This window comes from Schistocerca piceifrons, chromosome 5 (assembly GCF_021461385.2).
Source record: "Schistocerca piceifrons isolate TAMUIC-IGC-003096 chromosome 5, iqSchPice1.1, whole genome shotgun sequence".
Classification (NCBI taxonomy): domain Eukaryota; kingdom Metazoa; phylum Arthropoda; class Insecta; order Orthoptera; family Acrididae; genus Schistocerca; species Schistocerca piceifrons.
In genome coordinates, this window is record NC_060142.1 from 119,446,984 (window position 1) to 119,459,865 (window position 12,882).

General features: G+C 51.8%; 12 non-coding genes across 12 annotated transcripts; all 12 read right to left on the bottom strand.

Moving 5' to 3' along the window:
- Nucleotides 1-500: 500 nt before the first annotated feature.
- On the bottom strand, nt 501-619 carry LOC124799368. Its single transcript, XR_007017026.1, has one exon. It is a non-coding gene; the product is annotated as a 5S ribosomal RNA (ribosomal RNA).
- Nucleotides 620-1,599: 980 nt separating this feature from the next.
- On the bottom strand, nt 1,600-1,718 carry LOC124799757. The gene has a single exon (XR_007017084.1). It is a non-coding gene; the product is annotated as a 5S ribosomal RNA (ribosomal RNA).
- A 980-nt stretch (nt 1,719-2,698) lies between these two features.
- Nucleotides 2,699-2,817, bottom strand: LOC124799770. Its single transcript, XR_007017086.1, has one exon. It is a non-coding gene; the product is annotated as a 5S ribosomal RNA (ribosomal RNA).
- Nucleotides 2,818-3,797: 980 nt separating this feature from the next.
- Nucleotides 3,798-3,916, bottom strand: LOC124799781. Its single transcript, XR_007017087.1, has one exon. It is a non-coding gene; the product is annotated as a 5S ribosomal RNA (ribosomal RNA).
- A 979-nt stretch (nt 3,917-4,895) lies between these two features.
- Nucleotides 4,896-5,014, bottom strand: LOC124799792. The gene has a single exon (XR_007017088.1). It is a non-coding gene; the product is annotated as a 5S ribosomal RNA (ribosomal RNA).
- A 980-nt stretch (nt 5,015-5,994) lies between these two features.
- Nucleotides 5,995-6,113, bottom strand: LOC124799803. Its single transcript, XR_007017090.1, has one exon. It is a non-coding gene; the product is annotated as a 5S ribosomal RNA (ribosomal RNA).
- Nucleotides 6,114-7,092: 979 nt separating this feature from the next.
- Nucleotides 7,093-7,211, bottom strand: LOC124799815. The gene has a single exon (XR_007017092.1). It is a non-coding gene; the product is annotated as a 5S ribosomal RNA (ribosomal RNA).
- A 980-nt stretch (nt 7,212-8,191) lies between these two features.
- LOC124799827 lies at nt 8,192-8,310 on the bottom strand. Its single transcript, XR_007017093.1, has one exon. It is a non-coding gene; the product is annotated as a 5S ribosomal RNA (ribosomal RNA).
- Nucleotides 8,311-9,291: 981 nt separating this feature from the next.
- On the bottom strand, nt 9,292-9,410 carry LOC124799838. Its single transcript, XR_007017094.1, has one exon. It is a non-coding gene; the product is annotated as a 5S ribosomal RNA (ribosomal RNA).
- A 978-nt stretch (nt 9,411-10,388) lies between these two features.
- On the bottom strand, nt 10,389-10,507 carry LOC124799849. The gene has a single exon (XR_007017095.1). It is a non-coding gene; the product is annotated as a 5S ribosomal RNA (ribosomal RNA).
- A 980-nt stretch (nt 10,508-11,487) lies between these two features.
- LOC124799861 lies at nt 11,488-11,606 on the bottom strand. Its single transcript, XR_007017096.1, has one exon. It is a non-coding gene; the product is annotated as a 5S ribosomal RNA (ribosomal RNA).
- A 977-nt stretch (nt 11,607-12,583) lies between these two features.
- On the bottom strand, nt 12,584-12,702 carry LOC124799873. Its single transcript, XR_007017097.1, has one exon. It is a non-coding gene; the product is annotated as a 5S ribosomal RNA (ribosomal RNA).
- Between the last annotated feature and the right edge of the window lie 180 nt (nt 12,703-12,882).

Below are 12,882 nucleotides of genomic sequence, written 5' to 3' on the forward strand. Positions count from 1 at the left end.
TATGACGGCGCAAGCACGACAAACGTCTGCGGGACTAGACGACGCTACTAAAGAATAAATTTATGATTACAAATCAAATTTGGAACTGTACAGTGCTGCCCAACAATGGCGCTGACGCATTTCGGGGCTCACCTGCAGATTCGTGCTGTTTCGTCGTTTTCAAAGACTTCCCGGCAAACTTCGTTAGCACATTCTCCCTCAAACTGAGTTAATTACCGCATTATCGTACCGTTGCATTAGTTTAAAATGCTTAAGAAAGCATCTTTGTCACAACAGAAAGGTAGTATGAGAAGACTGCTGGCAGGGTGGCGACTTAAAAAGGGAAAAATGCATGGGAGCCAACAGTACCATTTTTTATTGGTTCATTTTTTTTTTTTTTTTTGTTTTCGTACCATCACAGTAGTTTAAAATGCTTGAGGAAACGTATTTGTCACAACAGAAGTGAAAAGAGGGCTGGCAGGAGTAGCGACACAAAAAGGAAGAAAAAAAAAAAGAAGGAGAGCCAACAGCACCCGGGTTACCCAGGCGGTCACCCATCCAAGTACTAATCGGGCCAGATGATGCTTAACTTCGGTGATCGGACGAGAACCGGTGTATTCATCATTGTATGGCCGTTGGCACTCGTGTAATGTAGGAGCACGGCAGAATTCGCGTTCGGCTTCTCTCCCAACACACAAAATGTTAGTTTTCCGCCGCATTTGACGAAAGCACTTCCTTCTGCAACAGCCAGTTCCTCGAGGACGGCGCGGAGGGCGCGCCCGGCGTCCCAGCAGAGCGACGGCGGAATTAGCGGGCGCACCGCCGCGTGTGTGAGACGCATTGCTGCTCGTTGCACCTCCTGTCATTCGCTGGGCGCGTGCAGCCTTCGACACTAGCGGAGGACGCATCTTGTCCCTGGTGTCCAGCGGAGGGCCTGTGCGGGGTGTGGCAGTGTCGTGCTGCAGGGCGCCGCTGGTAGCGATATGGGCTTCCTCGCCTCGCCTCACACCAGGTGTCTGCGTAGTTCGCAGTGCATTCGCACCATTCCTATCCCTGTCCCCGTCCCGACTTGTCCCGACTTTGCTCGACTGCCGCTCGCTGCCGCTCGGGTCGTGGTCCATATGACGGCGCAAGCACGACAAACGTCTGCGGGACTAGACGACGCTACTAAAGAATAAATTTATGATTACAAATCAAATTTGGAACTGTACAGTGCTGCCCAACAATGGCGCTGACGCATTTCGGGGCTCACCTGCAGATTCGTGCTGTTTCGTCGTTTTCAAAGACTTCCCGGCAAACTTCGTTAGCACATTCTCCCTCAAACTGAGTTAATTACCGCATTATCGTACCGTTGCATTAGTTTAAAATGCTTAAGAAAGCATCTTTGTCACAACAGAAAGGTAGTATGAGAAGACTGCTGGCAGGGTGGCGACTTAAAAAGGGAAAAATGCATGGGAGCCAACAGTACCATTTTTTATTGGTTCATTTTTTTTTTTTTTTTTGTTTTCGTACCATCACAGTAGTTTAAAATGCTTGAGGAAACGTATTTGTCACAACAGAAGTGAAAAGAGGGCTGGCAGGAGTAGCGACACAAAAAGGAAGAAAAAAAAAAAGAAGGAGAGCCAACAGCACCCGGGTTTCCCAGGCGGTCACCCATCCAAGTACTAATCGGGCCAGATGATGCTTAACTTCGGTGATCGGACGAGAACCGGTGTATTCATCATTGTATGGCCGTTGGCACTCGTGTAATGTAGGAGCACGGCAGAATTCGCGTTCGGCTTCTCTCCCAACACACAAAATGTTAGTTTTCCGCCGCATTTGACGAAAGCACTTCCTTCTGCAACAGCCAGTTCCTCGAGGACGGCGCGGAGGGCGCGCCCGGCGTCCCAGCAGAGCGACGGCGGAATTAGCGGGCGCACCGCCGCGTGTGTGAGACGCATTGCTGCTCGTTGCACCTCCTGTCATTCGCTGGGCGCGTGCAGCCTTCGACACTAGCGGAGGACGCATCTTGTCCCTGGTGTCCAGCGGAGGGCCTGTGCGGGGTGTGGCAGTGTCGTGCTGCAGGGCGCCGCTGGTAGCGATATGGGCTTCCTCGCCTCGCCTCACACCAGGTGTCTGCGTAGTTCGCAGTGCATTCGCACCATTCCTATCCCTGTCCCCGTCCCGACTTGTCCCGACTTTGCTCGACTGCCGCTCGCTGCCGCTCGGGTCGTGGTCCATATGACGGCGCAAGCACGACAAACGTCTGCGGGACTAGACGACGCTACTAAAGAATAAATTTATGATTACAAATCAAATTTGGAACTGTACAGTGCTGCCCAACAATGGCGCTGACGCATTTCGGGGCTCACCTGCAGATTCGTGCTGTTTCGTCGTTTTCAAAGACTTCCCGGCAAACTTCGTTAGCACATTCTCCCTCAAACTGAGTTAATTACCGCATTATCGTACCGTTGCATTAGTTTAAAATGCTTAAGAAAGCATCTTTGTCACAACAGAAAGGTAGTATGAGAAGACTGCTGGCAGGGTGGCGACTTAAAAAGGGAAAAATGCATGGGAGCCAACAGTACCATTTTTTATTGGTTCATTTTTTTTTTTTTTTTTGTTTTCGTACCATCACAGTAGTTTAAAATGCTTGAGGAAACGTATTTGTCACAACAGAAGTGAAAAGAGGGCTGGCAGGAGTAGCGACACAAAAAGGAAGAAAAAAAAAAAGAAGGAGAGCCAACAGCACCCGGGTTTCCCAGGCGGTCACCCATCCAAGTACTAATCGGGCCAGATGATGCTTAACTTCGGTGATCGGACGAGAACCGGTGTATTCATCATTGTATGGCCGTTGGCACTCGTGTAATGTAGGAGCACGGCAGAATTCGCGTTCGGCTTCTCTCCCAACACACAAAATGTTAGTTTTCCGCCGCATTTGACGAAAGCACTTCCTTCTGCAACAGCCAGTTCCTCGAGGACGGCGCGGAGGGCGCGCCCGGCGTCCCAGCAGAGCGACGGCGGAATTAGCGGGCGCACCGCCGCGTGTGTGAGACGCATTGCTGCTCGTTGCACCTCCTGTCATTCGCTGGGCGCGTGCAGCCTTCGACACTAGCGGAGGACGCATCTTGTCCCTGGTGTCCAGCGGAGGGCCTGTGCGGGGTGTGGCAGTGTCGTGCTGCAGGGCGCCGCTGGTAGCGATATGGGCTTCCTCGCCTCGCCTCACACCAGGTGTCTGCGTAGTTCGCAGTGCATTCGCACCATTCCTATCCCTGTCCCCGTCCCGACTTGTCCCGACTTTGCTCGACTGCCGCTCGCTGCCGCTCGGGTCGTGGTCCATATGACGGCGCAAGCACGACAAACGTCTGCGGGACTAGACGACGCTACTAAAGAATAAATTTATGATTACAAATCAAATTTGGAACTGTACAGTGCTGCCCAACAATGGCGCTGACGCATTTCGGGGCTCACCTGCAGATTCGTGCTGTTTCGTCGTTTTCAAAGACTTCCCGGCAAACTTCGTTAGCACATTCTCCCTCAAACTGAGTTAATTACCGCATTATCGTACCGTTGCATTAGTTTAAAATGCTTAAGAAAGCATCTTTGTCACAACAGAAAGGTAGTATGAGAAGACTGCTGGCAGGGTGGCGACTTAAAAAGGGAAAAATGCATGGGAGCCAACAGTACCATTTTTTATTGGTTCATTTTTTTTTTTTTTTTTGTTTTCGTACCATCACAGTAGTTTAAAATGCTTGAGGAAACGTATTTGTCACAACAGAAGTGAAAAGAGGGCTGGCAGGAGTAGCGACACAAAAAGGAAGAAAAAAAAAAAGAAGGAGAGCCAACAGCACCCGGGTTTCCCAGGCGGTCACCCATCCAAGTACTAATCGGGCCAGATGATGCTTAACTTCGGTGATCGGACGAGAACCGGTGTATTCATCATTGTATGGCCGTTGGCACTCGTGTAATGTAGGAGCACGGCAGAATTCGCGTTCGGCTTCTCTCCCAACACACAAAATGTTAGTTTTCCGCCGCATTTGACGAAAGCACTTCCTTCTGCAACAGCCAGTTCCTCGAGGACGGCGCGGAGGGCGCGCCCGGCGTCCCAGCAGAGCGACGGCGGAATTAGCGGGCGCACCGCCGCGTGTGTGAGACGCATTGCTGCTCGTTGCACCTCCTGTCATTCGCTGGGCGCGTGCAGCCTTCGACACTAGCGGAGGACGCATCTTGTCCCTGGTGTCCAGCGGAGGGCCTGTGCGGGGTGTGGCAGTGTCGTGCTGCAGGGCGCCGCTGGTAGCGATATGGGCTTCCTCGCCTCGCCTCACACCAGGTGTCTGCGTAGTTCGCAGTGCATTCGCACCATTCCTATCCCTGTCCCCGTCCCGACTTGTCCCGACTTTGCTCGACTGCCGCTCGCTGCCGCTCGGGTCGTGGTCCATATGACGGCGCAAGCACGACAAACGTCTGCGGGACTAGACGACGCTACTAAAGAATAAATTTATGATTACAAATCAAATTTGGAACTGTACAGTGCTGCCCAACAATGGCGCTGACGCATTTCGGGGCTCACCTGCAGATTCGTGCTGTTTCGTCGTTTTCAAAGACTTCCCGGCAAACTTCGTTAGCACATTCTCCCTCAAACTGAGTTAATTACCGCATTATCGTACCGTTGCATTAGTTTAAAATGCTTAAGAAAGCATCTTTGTCACAACAGAAAGGTAGTATGAGAAGACTGCTGGCAGGGTGGCGACTTAAAAAGGGAAAAATGCATGGGAGCCAACAGTACCATTTTTTATTGGTTCATTTTTTTTTTTTTTTTGTTTTCGTACCATCACAGTAGTTTAAAATGCTTGAGGAAACGTATTTGTCACAACAGAAGTGAAAAGAGGGCTGGCAGGAGTAGCGACACAAAAAGGAAGAAAAAAAAAAAGAAGGAGAGCCAACAGCACCCGGGTTTCCCAGGCGGTCACCCATCCAAGTACTAATCGGGCCAGATGATGCTTAACTTCGGTGATCGGACGAGAACCGGTGTATTCATCATTGTATGGCCGTTGGCACTCGTGTAATGTAGGAGCACGGCAGAATTCGCGTTCGGCTTCTCTCCCAACACACAAAATGTTAGTTTTCCGCCGCATTTGACGAAAGCACTTCCTTCTGCAACAGCCAGTTCCTCGAGGACGGCGCGGAGGGCGCGCCCGGCGTCCCAGCAGAGCGACGGCGGAATTAGCGGGCGCACCGCCGCGTGTGTGAGACGCATTGCTGCTCGTTGCACCTCCTGTCATTCGCTGGGCGCGTGCAGCCTTCGACACTAGCGGAGGACGCATCTTGTCCCTGGTGTCCAGCGGAGGGCCTGTGCGGGGTGTGGCAGTGTCGTGCTGCAGGGCGCCGCTGGTAGCGATATGGGCTTCCTCGCCTCGCCTCACACCAGGTGTCTGCGTAGTTCGCAGTGCATTCGCACCATTCCTATCCCTGTCCCCGTCCCGACTTGTCCCGACTTTGCTCGACTGCCGCTCGCTGCCGCTCGGGTCGTGGTCCATATGACGGCGCAAGCACGACAAACGTCTGCGGGACTAGACGACGCTACTAAAGAATAAATTTATGATTACAAATCAAATTTGGAACTGTACAGTGCTGCCCAACAATGGCGCTGACGCATTTCGGGGCTCACCTGCAGATTCGTGCTGTTTCGTCGTTTTCAAAGACTTCCCGGCAAACTTCGTTAGCACATTCTCCCTCAAACTGAGTTAATTACCGCATTATCGTACCGTTGCATTAGTTTAAAATGCTTAAGAAAGCATCTTTGTCACAACAGAAAGGTAGTATGAGAAGACTGCTGGCAGGGTGGCGACTTAAAAAGGGAAAAATGCATGGGAGCCAACAGTACCATTTTTTATTGGTTCATTTTTTTTTTTTTTTTTGTTTTCGTACCATCACAGTAGTTTAAAATGCTTGAGGAAACGTATTTGTCACAACAGAAGTGAAAAGAGGGCTGGCAGGAGTAGCGACACAAAAAGGAAGAAAAAAAAAAAGAAGGAGAGCCAACAGCACCCGGGTTTCCCAGGCGGTCACCCATCCAAGTACTAATCGGGCCAGATGATGCTTAACTTCGGTGATCGGACGAGAACCGGTGTATTCATCATTGTATGGCCGTTGGCACTCGTGTAATGTAGGAGCACGGCAGAATTCGCGTTCGGCTTCTCTCCCAACACACAAAATGTTAGTTTTCCGCCGCATTTGACGAAAGCACTTCCTTCTGCAACAGCCAGTTCCTCGAGGACGGCGCGGAGGGCGCGCCCGGCGTCCCAGCAGAGCGACGGCGGAATTAGCGGGCGCACCGCCGCGTGTGTGAGACGCATTGCTGCTCGTTGCACCTCCTGTCATTCGCTGGGCGCGTGCAGCCTTCGACACTAGCGGAGGACGCATCTTGTCCCTGGTGTCCAGCGGAGGGCCTGTGCGGGGTGTGGCAGTGTCGTGCTGCAGGGCGCCGCTGGTAGCGATATGGGCTTCCTCGCCTCGCCTCACACCAGGTGTCTGCGTAGTTCGCAGTGCATTCGCACCATTCCTATCCCTGTCCCCGTCCCGACTTGTCCCGACTTTGCTCGACTGCCGCTCGCTGCCGCTCGGGTCGTGGTCCATATGACGGCGCAAGCACGACAAACGTCTGCGGGACTAGACGACGCTACTAAAGAATAAATTTATGATTACAAATCAAATTTGGAACTGTACAGTGCTGCCCAACAATGGCGCTGACGCATTTCGGGGCTCACCTGCAGATTCGTGCTGTTTCGTCGTTTTCAAAGACTTCCCGGCAAACTTCGTTAGCACATTCTCCCTCAAACTGAGTTAATTACCGCATTATCGTACCGTTGCATTAGTTTAAAATGCTTAAGAAAGCATCTTTGTCACAACAGAAAGGTAGTATGAGAAGACTGCTGGCAGGGTGGCGACTTAAAAAGGGAAAAATGCATGGGAGCCAACAGTACCATTTTTTATTGGTTCATTTTTTTTTTTTTTTTGTTTTCGTACCATCACAGTAGTTTAAAATGCTTGAGGAAACGTATTTGTCACAACAGAAGTGAAAAGAGGGCTGGCAGGAGTAGCGACACAAAAAGGAAGAAAAAAAAAAAGAAGGAGAGCCAACAGCACCCGGGTTTCCCAGGCGGTCACCCATCCAAGTACTAATCGGGCCAGATGATGCTTAACTTCGGTGATCGGACGAGAACCGGTGTATTCATCATTGTATGGCCGTTGGCACTCGTGTAATGTAGGAGCACGGCAGAATTCGCGTTCGGCTTCTCTCCCAACACACAAAATGTTAGTTTTCCGCCGCATTTGACGAAAGCACTTCCTTCTGCAACAGCCAGTTCCTCGAGGACGGCGCGGAGGGCGCGCCCGGCGTCCCAGCAGAGCGACGGCGGAATTAGCGGGCGCACCGCCGCGTGTGTGAGACGCATTGCTGCTCGTTGCACCTCCTGTCATTCGCTGGGCGCGTGCAGCCTTCGACACTAGCGGAGGACGCATCTTGTCCCTGGTGTCCAGCGGAGGGCCTGTGCGGGGTGTGGCAGTGTCGTGCTGCAGGGCGCCGCTGGTAGCGATATGGGCTTCCTCGCCTCGCCTCACACCAGGTGTCTGCGTAGTTCGCAGTGCATTCGCACCATTCCTATCCCTGTCCCCGTCCCGACTTGTCCCGACTTTGCTCGACTGCCGCTCGCTGCCGCTCGGGTCGTGGTCCATATGACGGCGCAAGCACGACAAACGTCTGCGGGACTAGACGACGCTACTAAAGAATAAATTTATGATTACAAATCAAATTTGGAACTGTACAGTGCTGCCCAACAATGGCGCTGACGCATTTCGGGGCTCACCTGCAGATTCGTGCTGTTTCGTCGTTTTCAAAGACTTCCCGGCAAACTTCGTTAGCACATTCTCCCTCAAACTGAGTTAATTACCGCATTATCGTACCGTTGCATTAGTTTAAAATGCTTAAGAAAGCATCTTTGTCACAACAGAAAGGTAGTATGAGAAGACTGCTGGCAGGGTGGCGACTTAAAAAGGGAAAAATGCATGGGAGCCAACAGTACCATTTTTTATTGGTTCATTTTTTTTTTTTTTTTTGTTTTCGTACCATCACAGTAGTTTAAAATGCTTGAGGAAACGTATTTGTCACAACAGAAGTGAAAAGAGGGCTGGCAGGAGTAGCGACACAAAAAGGAAGAAAAAAAAAAAGAAGGAGAGCCAACAGCACCCGGGTTTCCCAGGCGGTCACCCATCCAAGTACTAATCGGGCCAGATGATGCTTAACTTCGGTGATCGGACGAGAACCGGTGTATTCATCATTGTATGGCCGTTGGCACTCGTGTAATGTAGGAGCACGGCAGAATTCGCGTTCGGCTTCTCTCCCAACACACAAAATGTTAGTTTTCCGCCGCATTTGACGAAAGCACTTCCTTCTGCAACAGCCAGTTCCTCGAGGACGGCGCGGAGGGCGCGCCCGGCGTCCCAGCAGAGCGACGGCGGAATTAGCGGGCGCACCGCCGCGTGTGTGAGACGCATTGCTGCTCGTTGCACCTCCTGTCATTCGCTGGGCGCGTGCAGCCTTCGACACTAGCGGAGGACGCATCTTGTCCCTGGTGTCCAGCGGAGGGCCTGTGCGGGGTGTGGCAGTGTCGTGCTGCAGGGCGCCGCTGGTAGCGATATGGGCTTCCTCGCCTCGCCTCACACCAGGTGTCTGCGTAGTTCGCAGTGCATTCGCACCATTCCTATCCCTGTCCCCGTCCCGACTTGTCCCGACTTTGCTCGACTGCCGCTCGCTGCCGCTCGGGTCGTGGTCCATATGACGGCGCAAGCACGACAAACGTCTGCGGGACTAGACGACGCTACTAAAGAATAAATTTATGATTACAAATCAAATTTGGAACTGTACAGTGCTGCCCAACAATGGCGCTGACGCATTTCGGGGCTCACCTGCAGATTCGTGCTGTTTCGTCGTTTTCAAAGACTTCCCGGCAAACTTCGTTAGCACATTCTCCCTCAAACTGAGTTAATTACCGCATTATCGTACCGTTGCATTAGTTTAAAATGCTTAAGAAAGCATCTTTGTCACAACAGAAAGGTAGTATGAGAAGACTGCTGGCAGGGTGGCGACTTAAAAAGGGAAAAATGCATGGGAGCCAACAGTACCATTTTTTATTGGTTCATTTTTTTTTTTTTTTTTTGTTTTCGTACCATCACAGTAGTTTAAAATGCTTGAGGAAACGTATTTGTCACAACAGAAGTGAAAAGAGGGCTGGCAGGAGTAGCGACACAAAAAGGAAGAAAAAAAAAAAGAAGGAGAGCCAACAGCACCCGGGTTTCCCAGGCGGTCACCCATCCAAGTACTAATCGGGCCAGATGATGCTTAACTTCGGTGATCGGACGAGAACCGGTGTATTCATCATTGTATGGCCGTTGGCACTCGTGTAATGTAGGAGCACGGCAGAATTCGCGTTCGGCTTCTCTCCCAACACACAAAATGTTAGTTTTCCGCCGCATTTGACGAAAGCACTTCCTTCTGCAACAGCCAGTTCCTCGAGGACGGCGCGGAGGGCGCGCCCGGCGTCCCAGCAGAGCGACGGCGGAATTAGCGGGCGCACCGCCGCGTGTGTGAGACGCATTGCTGCTCGTTGCACCTCCTGTCATTCGCTGGGCGCGTGCAGCCTTCGACACTAGCGGAGGACGCATCTTGTCCCTGGTGTCCAGCGGAGGGCCTGTGCGGGGTGTGGCAGTGTCGTGCTGCAGGGCGCCGCTGGTAGCGATATGGGCTTCCTCGCCTCGCCTCACACCAGGTGTCTGCGTAGTTCGCAGTGCATTCGCACCATTCCTATCCCTGTCCCCGTCCCGACTTGTCCCGACTTTGCTCGACTGCCGCTCGCTGCCGCTCGGGTCGTGGTCCATATGACGGCGCAAGCACGACAAACGTCTGCGGGACTAGACGACGCTACTAAAGAATAAATTTATGATTACAAATCAAATTTGGAACTGTACAGTGCTGCCCAACAATGGCGCTGACGCATTTCGGGGCTCACCTGCAGATTCGTGCTGTTTCGTCGTTTTCAAAGACTTCCCGGCAAACTTCGTTAGCACATTCTCCCTCAAACTGAGTTAATTACCGCATTATCGTACCGTTGCATTAGTTTAAAATGCTTAAGAAAGCATCTTTGTCACAACAGAAAGGTAGTATGAGAAGACTGCTGGCAGGGTGGCGACTTAAAAAGGGAAAAATGCATGGGAGCCAACAGTACCATTTTTTATTGGTTCATTTTTTTTTTTTTTTGTTTTCGTACCATCACAGTAGTTTAAAATGCTTGAGGAAACGTATTTGTCACAACAGAAGTGAAAAGAGGGCTGGCAGGAGTAGCGACACAAAAAGGAAGAAAAAAAAAAAGAAGGAGAGCCAACAGCACCCGGGTTTCCCAGGCGGTCACCCATCCAAGTACTAATCGGGCCAGATGATGCTTAACTTCGGTGATCGGACGAGAACCGGTGTATTCATCATTGTATGGCCGTTGGCACTCGTGTAATGTAGGAGCACGGCAGAATTCGCGTTCGGCTTCTCTCCCAACACACAAAATGTTAGTTTTCCGCCGCATTTGACGAAAGCACTTCCTTCTGCAACAGCCAGTTCCTCGAGGACGGCGCGGAGGGCGCGCCCGGCGTCCCAGCAGAGCGACGGCGGAATTAGCGGGCGCACCGCCGCGTGTGTGAGACGCATTGCTGCTCGTTGCACCTCCTGTCATTCGCTGGGCGCGTGCAGCCTTCGACACTAGCGGAGGACGCATCTTGTCCCTGGTGTCCAGCGGAGGGCCTGTGCGGGGTGTGGCAGTGTCGTGCTGCAGGGCGCCGCTGGTAGCGATATGGGCTTCCTCGCCTCGCCTCACACCAGGTGTCTGCGTAGTTCGCAGTGCATTCGCACCATTCCTATCCCTGTCCCCGTCCCGACTTGTCCCGACTTTGCTCGACTGCCGCTCGCTGCCGCTCGGGTCGTGGTCCATATGACGGCGCAAGCACGACAAACGTCTGCGGGACTAGACGACGCTACTAAAGAATAAATTTATGATTACAAATCAAATTTGGAACTGTACAGTGCTGCCCAACAATGGCGCTGACGCATTTCGGGGCTCACCTGCAGATTCGTGCTGTTTCGTCGTTTTCAAAGACTTCCCGGCAAACTTCGTTAGCACATTCTCCCTCAAACTGAGTTAATTACCGCATTATCGTACCGTTGCATTAGTTTAAAATGCTTAAGAAAGCATCTTTGTCACAACAGAAAGGTAGTATGAGAAGACTGCTGGCAGGGTGGCGACTTAAAAAGGGAAAAATGCATGGGAGCCAACAGTACCATTTTTTATTGGTTCATTTTTTTTTTTTTTTTTGTTTTCGTACCATCACAGTAGTTTAAAATGCTTGAGGAAACGTATTTGTCACAACAGAAGTGAAAAGAGGGCTGGCAGGAGTAGCGACACAAAAAGGAAGAAAAAAAAAAAGAAGGAGAGCCAACAGCACCCGGGTTTCCCAGGCGGTCACCCATCCAAGTACTAATCGGGCCAGATGATGCTTAACTTCGGTGATCGGACGAGAACCGGTGTATTCATCATTGTATGGCCGTTGGCACTCGTGTAATGTAGGAGCACGGCAGAATTCGCGTTCGGCTTCTCTCCCAACACACAAAATGTTAGTTTTCCGCCGCATTTGACGAAAGCACTTCCTTCTGCAACAGCCAGTTCCTCGAGGACGGCGCGGAGGGCGCGCCCGGCGTCCCAGCAGAGCGACGGCGGAATTAGCGGGCGCACCGCCGCGTGTGTGAGACGCATTGCTGCTCGTTGCACCTCCTGTCATTCGCTGGGCGCGTGCAGCCTTCGACACTAGCGGAGGACGCATCTTGTCCCTGGTGTCCAGCGGAGGGCCTGTGCGGGGTGTGGCAGTGTCGTGCTGCAGGGCGCCGCTGGTAGCGATATGGGCTTCCTCGCCTCGCCTCACACCAGGTGTCTGCGTAGTTCGCAGTGCATTCGCACCATTCCTATCCCTGTCCCCGTCCCGACTTGTCCCGACTTTGCTCGACTGCCGCTCGCTGCCGCTCGGGTCGTGGTCCATATGACGGCGCAAGCACGACAAACGTCTGCGGGACTAGACGACGCTACTAAAGAATAAATTTATGATTACAAATCAAATTTGGAACTGTACAGTGCTGCCCAACAATGGCGCTGACGCATTTCGGGGCTCACCTGCAGATTCGTGCTGTTTCGTCGTTTTCAAAGACTTCCCGGCAAACTTCGTTAGCACATTCTCCCTCAAACTGAGTTAATTACCGCATTATCGTACCGTTGCATTAGTTTAAAATGCTTAAGAAAGCATCTTTGTCACAACAGAAAGGTAGTATGAGAAGACTGCTGGCAGGGTGGCGACTTAAAAAGGGAAAAATGCATGGGAGCCAACAGTACCATTTTTTATTGGTTCATTTTTTTTTTTTTTGTTTTCGTACCATCACAGTAGTTTAAAATGCTTGAGGAAACGTATTTGTCACAACAGAAGTGAAAAGAGGGCTGGCAGGAGTAGCGACACAAAAAGGAAGAAAAAAAAAAAGAAGGAGAGCCAACAGCACCCGGGTTTCCCAGGCGGTCACCCATCCAAGTACTAATCGGGCCAGATGATGCTTAACTTCGGTGATCGGACGAGAACCGGTGTATTCATCATTGTATGGCCGTTGGCACTCGTGTAATGTAGGAGCACGGCAGAATTCGCGTTCGGCTTCTCTCCCAACACACAAAATGTTAGTTTTCCGCCGCATTTGACGAAAGCACTTCCTTCTGCAACAGCCAGTTCCTCGAGGACGGCGCGGAGGGCGCGCCCGGCGTCCCAGCAGAGCGACGGCGGAATTAGCGGGCGCAC